Source organism: Elephantulus edwardii, unplaced genomic scaffold (genome assembly GCF_000299155.1).
Source record: "Elephantulus edwardii isolate Elephantulus edwardi_28Jun2011 unplaced genomic scaffold, EleEdw1.0 scaffold00017, whole genome shotgun sequence".
Taxonomy (NCBI): Eukaryota; Metazoa; Chordata; class Mammalia; order Macroscelidea; family Macroscelididae; genus Elephantulus; species Elephantulus edwardii.
Genome location: NW_006399767.1, coordinates 28,975,223 through 28,983,040, shown reverse-complemented (window position 1 = coordinate 28,983,040; position 7,818 = coordinate 28,975,223). Strand labels below are relative to the sequence as shown.

The following is a 7,818-nucleotide window of genomic DNA, read 5'->3' as shown; positions in this document are numbered from 1 at the left end:
CTCTAGCCATTCGTTTGTTGATGGGCACTTAGGTTGTTTCCAACTCCTTGCTATTGTGAACAAAGCTGCAATAAACATGGGTGTGCAACGAGAGCACTTCTTTAACCTAGTGAGTCTCAAAGCGAGATCCTACCTGGAAACTGGCTGCTACTTCTTGTTGTGTGCTGTTGAGTCAGAACCAACCCATACCTGACCGTCCCACAGGTTTTCAGAGGCAGTAAATCACACAGGAGGAGGCTGCCCCTCCTTCTCCCATGAAGCACCTGGTGGAGTCAAATGTCTTTACAACTCTTTAAATCTCTTGAACACTTCTTGGCTGGTTGGGTAAAATCATGGAGAAAGTAGCTCTTTAAGGGCTGATGTTTGTCAAATGTATATAAAGAATAAAAATACAGAGGGGCAAGGGAATTTGGGATATTTCCCAGAGTTGTTGAAATAACACATTAAAGGTAGATGGGGGAAGAATGCTGGAAAGAGAGGAGAGTAAAGATAGGAAAGGGCTAATGCACTGAATTAGCATTTAACTATGTGGATTACAACAAATTATGGCTAACACTGAGAAGAATCCCAGAACACCTCATCTTGTTCACGCAACACCTATACCTAGACCAAGAAGCGGTTGCCTGAACAGAACAGGGGAATACTACATGGGATAAAATTAGGTAAGGCGTGGGTCAGGGTTGTATTCTTTCTCTATAACTTTTGTTATGCAGAGGACACAACCTTGCTCATTGAAAGTAAATAGAACTTGAGGCACTTTTTGCAGAAGATTAAAGACTGCAGCCTTTACTATAGTTTATATCTCAACATCAGTAAAATGAAGATCCTCACCCCTGGACCAATATGCAACATCATGATAAATAGAGAAAAGATTGAAATTATCAGAGATATCATTTTACTTGGATCCACAATCAACACTCAGGGTGGCAGCTGTCTAGAAATCCAAAGACATGATGCATTGCGAAAAATCTGCTATCAAGGACCTCTTCAAAGTTCAAAAGAGTAAGGAAATAAGTTTAAGGATTAATGTGTGCCTGATCCAAGTCATGGTCTTTTCAACTACTTGTTGTGCATCTGAAAGCTGGATGATAAATAAGAATGATAGAAAAAGAATTAGTGCCTTTGAATTGTGATTTTGGAGAAGAGTATTAATCATTCTATGAACTATCAAAAGAACAAACAAATCTATCTTGGAGGAAGTGCAACCAGGGTGCTTCTTGGAGGAAAGATGGTGAAACATCCTCTCACATACTTTGGGCCTGTTATTAGGAGGGACCAGTTCTTGGAAAAGAACATAATGCTGGGAAAGGTGGAGGATGAGAGAAAGAGAGGTAGACCCCCAATAAGATGTATTGACACAGTGACTGAAACAGCAGGTTATAGAATATAACTGAGATTGTGAGGATGATGCAGAATGGGGCAGGGTTCAGATCTGTTATAGGATCACTATGAGTTGTACTCAACTTGATGGCACTGAACAACAAGAATAACAGCAAGGGGTTGAATGAAGGAATTGTTGACCTGGAGGTCCCAGGAGTAAAAAAAAAAAACCAAAACCAAACCAAGCAAACAAAAACAACAACAACATTCTGAGGAGGAGAACTAGCTCAGAGAAAATTTAGAAGATAGTGGTCAAGAGTGAGTAACTAAATGAGGAAGGACAACTTCAAATTACCAAGTCCAGCATGTGACATTAGAGTGAGTGTCTCCTTTGGAGTAGAGAAGGTCTTGGGGATGAGGTTGCCAAGTTCTTTAGAAACCAGGTAAGAAACAGATCCTCTGTTTGGACAATGAAGTAGACTATGTGTGGACTCAGTGCATAGAGATAGCCAGATGGGGGCCGATAACCCCCTGAGTGAGGTGGCGAAGTCTGGATGACAGGAGCAGTGAGAAAGAAAAAGAATTAAAAAAGGCAGTCTAGCTCAACGGCTCATCCTTGGAGACAGAGGGTGATTTTAAACCAGAAATTGGGGGCTAGGGAGAGAGTAGTCTAGAAGTAGCAATTTGAAGCAAAGGAAAGCACTCTCACCTATAAGAAAATAAACAGCTCTCATTTCAGAAGGCTGCAGGGGAGTGGTGCCCTCAAGGGAGATTTCAATTTCAGTTAAGGCAGGAAGTAGAATGAATGTTCCAAGGAGAAGTTAAGGGGATCAGAGAGTTTGCAGTTTATTAGAAGACATGGGGCAGATTAAGGAGGGGGCACGTGGAGGGCTGAGTCAGAGCTAGAAAGCACGGCATTCTGGAGACAGCGGTGCAACAGAGTGGGCTAGGGGGCTACATTTTCACTATTAAATGAGAAAAACATGGGTGGGAGGCTGACTGGATTTAGGCCAGTTAGTCTCTTAGAGGCTATAAAACGTGATGATTTAAACATGTATACTCTCAAGCCAGACGTGCACATATAAATCTCAGCTTTGTCACCCACTGTTGTTGGTTTGTGTCTTGGTGACCCCATGTGTTACAAAATAGAACTGCTCCATAAAAGATCCACAAGGAGATGGAATGACACAGCAGCTGCAACAATCTACTAAAAACGGCAACAATTGTGAAAGACTATAGAGAACCAGGCAGAGTTACTATTTTGTTGTATGCAGGACACTTTGAGTTGAAATTAACTTCACCACACCTAAAAATGATAACAATTTTTATTATTTACAGAAGCAAATTGCCAGCCCTTTCTGTCTTCCACTTGGTGGATTTGAATTTCAAACCTTTTTGTTATCAGCTGAATGCAAACCATTTGCACCACCCAGGGACTACTGTTGTTATGTACTGTCAAGCTGACTATAATTTATAGCGACCCTCTCAACCACAGATCAGAACTCTGCCTTATCCTGTGTCATCAGCACAATATGCACTATGTTCAAGCCCATTGTAGTCATTGTCAATCCATGTAGTTGAGGGTCTTCCCCTCTGACTTACTTCACTGACTTCCTACCTTTCCCAGCATGATGTCTTTTTCCAAGGACTAGTCCCTCCTGACAATATGCTTAAACTATGTCAGATGAAGCATCACCATCCTTGCCTCCAAGGAACACCCTGGTTGCACTTCCTCCAAGACAGATTTGTTTGTTCTTTCGTCAATCCATGGGATAGTCAGTATGCTTCATCAATATCACAACTCAGAGACATCAATTTTTCTTGCCTCTTCCTTATTGGTTGTCCAATTTTGAGATGCAGAGGAAGCAACAGAAAATACCACGACTTAAATTAGGCACACCTTAGTCTTTAAATTTACATCCTTGCTCTTTAGCATTTTTAAGACTTTTTGACTGCCGATTGATATCCGAAGTCTTGCTTGCTCTTTAACACTTTAAATCATATTTGGGCTTTAGCATTTTATTTTATTTATTTTTTTAATAATTTTTTAAATAATTTTAATGAGCACTTACAGAGATTTTAGATTTCCATTCATTCATTGCTGCACAGGGCTTTAGCATTTTAAAGAGATTCTTTTTTTTTTTTTTCATGGTTCACAACTTTAATAGAATATTCTAACTATTCTGTACAAATTGAAACACCGTATTAGATACAAAGGTGGACTGTAAGGTAAGGCTGGTCTCGTGCTGCAGGCCTGGCCGCTTCAGACCCCGCCCGCAAGCATTTTAAAGAGATTCTTGAAATCTGCTGTCAAGGGACCACTAGTTGCCTAAAAACCTTGATCAAGAGTCTTTTTTTTTATGTGATCACCAGACCTTTAAATAATCCTTGAATTTTTCATGTAGTCAGTGGTTGTAGTCAAGAGTCTTGGGGCCTCAGTGCATGCGGATCACATGGTGGGGAGTTGTAACCTGCACAGGCCCTTGTCTGCATGTTCCAGGCTCAGATCCTGCCAGGTGCTCAGAGGAGATGTGCCCAGTACCCTGCCTGCCACCGGGTCTTGCCTCAGTTTGATAAAACATCAGAAAGCAGTTTTCATGCTTACCAAAAACATCATCATAGAGACCAGGCAAGACATTCAAGTCAGAAATCTACCACCTCCAAGTTTCCACATCTAACTTTTGAGAGCCCACAGACTTCTTCCAGTCCAGTGATGTTGAGAATCCCGTTCGTCAGGAAGTATCCCACTCAGTCAGAAAATGACATTTCCAGAAGACCCTTAGTTCCAGGGCTCAGTCCCCAGAGCTCTGGAGAGTTGTCAGTGCACACACTTCAAAACCCAGTTTATATGTTCATTTCACCGGATATGCAGACCCCAGAGACTTCTGTGACGGAAGAACTCGCTCCTCCAAATCAGAAGGAAAACAGCATTCCAAGTTCTCCCTTCATCCTGGTACTCCCAAGAGCCCAAAGTCTGGCCCTATGCAGGTTAAAGACACTCCTGAGCAAAAAGTATGGGATAAAGGTCACCTGGAGAAGATGCAGCACCTGTTGGCTTAACTCAAGGCAAAAGGGAAGCTGAGCAGAAACCAACTACTTGTGAAAAACTGAGAACAGACTTGCTATTTATTAAGGACCTCTAGAAATTGACTGCTGGGTTTTACAGAATTGCTAGTCACTTTCTGGCTCAGAAGAGAGTGTATCAACAGAGCAAAATATAAATTAGCACAAGTAAGGAAAAGATATTTTAACTAGAGTTCTGGTGTTACAAGGGAATTCAATCCCTTGGTCTGCTTTTTTTTTAAAAAAAAGCTAGTGGCATAAACAGTTAATTTAATGTCAGAAACAGTTCACTTAATATTTTTCTTATGTTAGCTCTTTAAAATATTATCTTACAGACAAAATGTACATAGAGAGATGGTTAATATAAATGTTTTAGAGAATCTTGCTTTTTACTGTCTGTATTGGAACAGTACTGCCCTGTTCATAATGGTAATTCTGGTTTCTTTTAACTAATAGTATTTTGGCCATCTCTTAAAAAAATTAAAAAAAAATTCACTCCACATTTCTGAGTACTGACTCTGTGCCAGGCTCAGTGCACCTTCCCACAGGAACCAAAGTACAGGGGTGGGAAAGCACTCATTGTGACTCCTTATGACTGAGTTACTGCTGCTACAACTTTTGCCCATCTGCTGAAAGAGAAAGACGAGGAAAGGCAGCAAGCCCATTTGAGTGAATACTCTGGGAAAAAAAGAGGCCACTGGTAAACTGCTTAAATTTGCTGTATTTTGACCTTTCATTCCCAAAGAAATCTAAATATATGGCAAAGGGTGGGGAAATGATTTCCTGTAATAACTTTAAAATTTATATAATTAAATACAGAACATTTTCAAAGAGAAAAAAGAAAAGAGTCTCTGCGCTTCAATTTCATTTTAGTAAAATCAAGGTAATAGCAGTACATGCTTCACGTGTGAGGATTCAGTAACTTTATGCTAAATGTTTCCAACGACTACTAGGCAGCTGCCTCGGATGCTCTCAGTGGTGATTTGAACTAAACAACATCATCTAGGTCCTGGAGAGTGACAGGCTCTTCTGGGGAGCCACCTCTTAGTTCCTAGACCTTTTCTCTGCACTAAGTAGAAAACAAAAGCAACAATGACTTGGGTGGGACCTGTGGGGTTGGTAAGATGCTGTGAATGTGAGAACTGTGTGGAGACACTATAAATGTCCCAGGAAAGAAATGGATATTTCCAGCTGACTGGTAATCCCTACAAGTGGGATCTGGACAAGAAGATTTGATTCCAAAGATTAATGAATATCAAAACAACTATGAGATACCATCTTACCCAGCAGCAATAGCAAAGTTCAACAGGACAGCAGACAGCAAATGCTGGTGAGGTTGTGGGGAGATTGGATACTCTTATTCACTGCTGATGGGAATGTTAAATGGTGCCGTCACTATGGAAGGCAGTCTGGAGCTTTCTTAAAAGTTGGAAATAGAAATACCATTTGACCCAGCAGTTCCACTGCTGGGCCTACATCCTAAAGAAACCAGAGTCATGGCTCAAATATTTATTGCTGCATTATGCACAATAGCAAAGAGATGGAAGAAATCCAAGTTCCCATCAACAAATGAATGGATAGAAAAACTATAGTATATTTACACAATGGAATATTACACAGCATTGGAAAAACAATGAACTTGTAAAACATTACACAACATGGGGAAGCCTAGAAGACATTATGCTGAGTGAAATATCTCAGTCCAATACTGCACAACACCACTGTTTTAAAATAGGACAGACATGAGATATGGGTTGGAGAAAGAATGGGGAAAAAGTTGATAGATAATGAACACTGAATTAGATCAGATGAGTGGAAGAACTGTCCAAAAGGAATATATGATTAGGCATTATATGTATGACAACAATCTGGAACAAGGGATGTATTGGGGGAGAGTAGGGAGAAGGGGGGGAAGAAGATGTGCAATAATAAAAAATGAAATAAAACACTTTCTATGTTAAAAAAGATTAATTAATATCCCATTCCTATATATTAGGCCAGTTGGGGCTTTTTGTAATAATGGTGCTTCTAGCTTTGTTGCAAATGTGCAGTACGTCAATGATGTAAATGCAGAGGAACTCCCTGAAAGAAAAATTCCAAACCCACTGATGCCAAAAATAGAAGAGAAAAAGAAAGGCCAAATCAGTGTGATTTCACATTGAGGAAGATAAGAATACAAATATGTATGTGTATGTATCTGGTTTGCCTCAAGACATTAGTGAATGAATTTATACACCAAATCTACATAGTTTAAAATTAAGAAAGATATGTTTCATAGTAGAACTCTTTTTCCATTCTTATTCAATGTGCATGTTGAGCAAATTATTTGAGAAGCTGGACCCTGTGAAGAAGAATGTGACATCAGGATTGGAGGATGACTCATCAATAACCTTTGGTATGCAGATGACACAACCTTGCTTGCTGAAAGAAAGTGAGGAGACCTTGAAGAAGAATGCAGAAGATTGAAAATTATAGTCTTCAAAAGGGATTGCATCTGAACATCAAGAAGACAACAATTCTCAACACTGGTCTGATAGGCAACATCATGGGAAATGAAAAAGACTGAAATTGTTAATGACTTCATCTTACTTGGATCCACAATCAATATACTTGGTACCAATGGCCAGGAAATCAGGAGCAGTATTGTACTGGGAAAGTCTGTAGTCAGAGACCTCTCCAAATTAGTGAAGAAAAGTTATGTCAGTTTGCGGACTAAGGTGCACCTGGTTTCAGCCATGGACATTTCAATCACTTGCTATGCATTTGAGAGCTGGACAATGAATAAAGATGACAGGGGGAAAAAATTATGCCTTTGTGTTGTGGTACTGGAAAAGGGTTGTAAACATCCCATGGACTGCAGAAAGAACAAACAGATATGTCTTGGAGAAGAGAATGTACAGCTAGAGGCAAAGATGATAGAGCTTCATCTCACATATTTTAGGTATGTTTCTAGGCGAGATTATTCCTTGGAGAAAGGTATCATGCTTGGGAAAGTAAAAGGTCAGTGAAAGAGAGGAAGACCTTCAATTAGGTAGATTGACACAGTGAGTGCAGCAATTAGCTCAAATGTGTCAGAGATTGTGAGGATGGCACAGGATAGTACAGGGTTCAGATCTGTTGTTCATAGGGATTGCTATAAGTTATACTTGACTCAGTGTCACTTGACAACAATAACAAGCCAAACCAGTATCATTTTTGGTGTACTGTGGAGGCGTGCGTGTTTCTGTCATGCTGAAATCCATACCACTGGTATTTCAAATACCAATAGGATTACCTGTAGTGGACAGATTTCAGTAGAATACCCAGGTTAAGGCAGACTAGGGAGAAAGGTCTGGAGACCTAATTGTTGTTGTTGTTGTTGTTATGTGCCGTCGAGTCGCCTGCGACTCATAGCGACCCTATGTACAACAGCCCTAAACTCCGCTCTGTCCTGTG

General features: G+C 40.2%; 1 pseudogene; it reads left to right on the top strand.

Annotated features, from left to right (window-relative positions):
• Positions 1-3,811: 3,811 nt before the first annotated feature.
• LOC102866810 lies at positions 3,812-4,431 on the top strand (annotated as a pseudogene).
• The last annotated feature ends 3,387 nt before the right edge of the window (positions 4,432-7,818 follow it).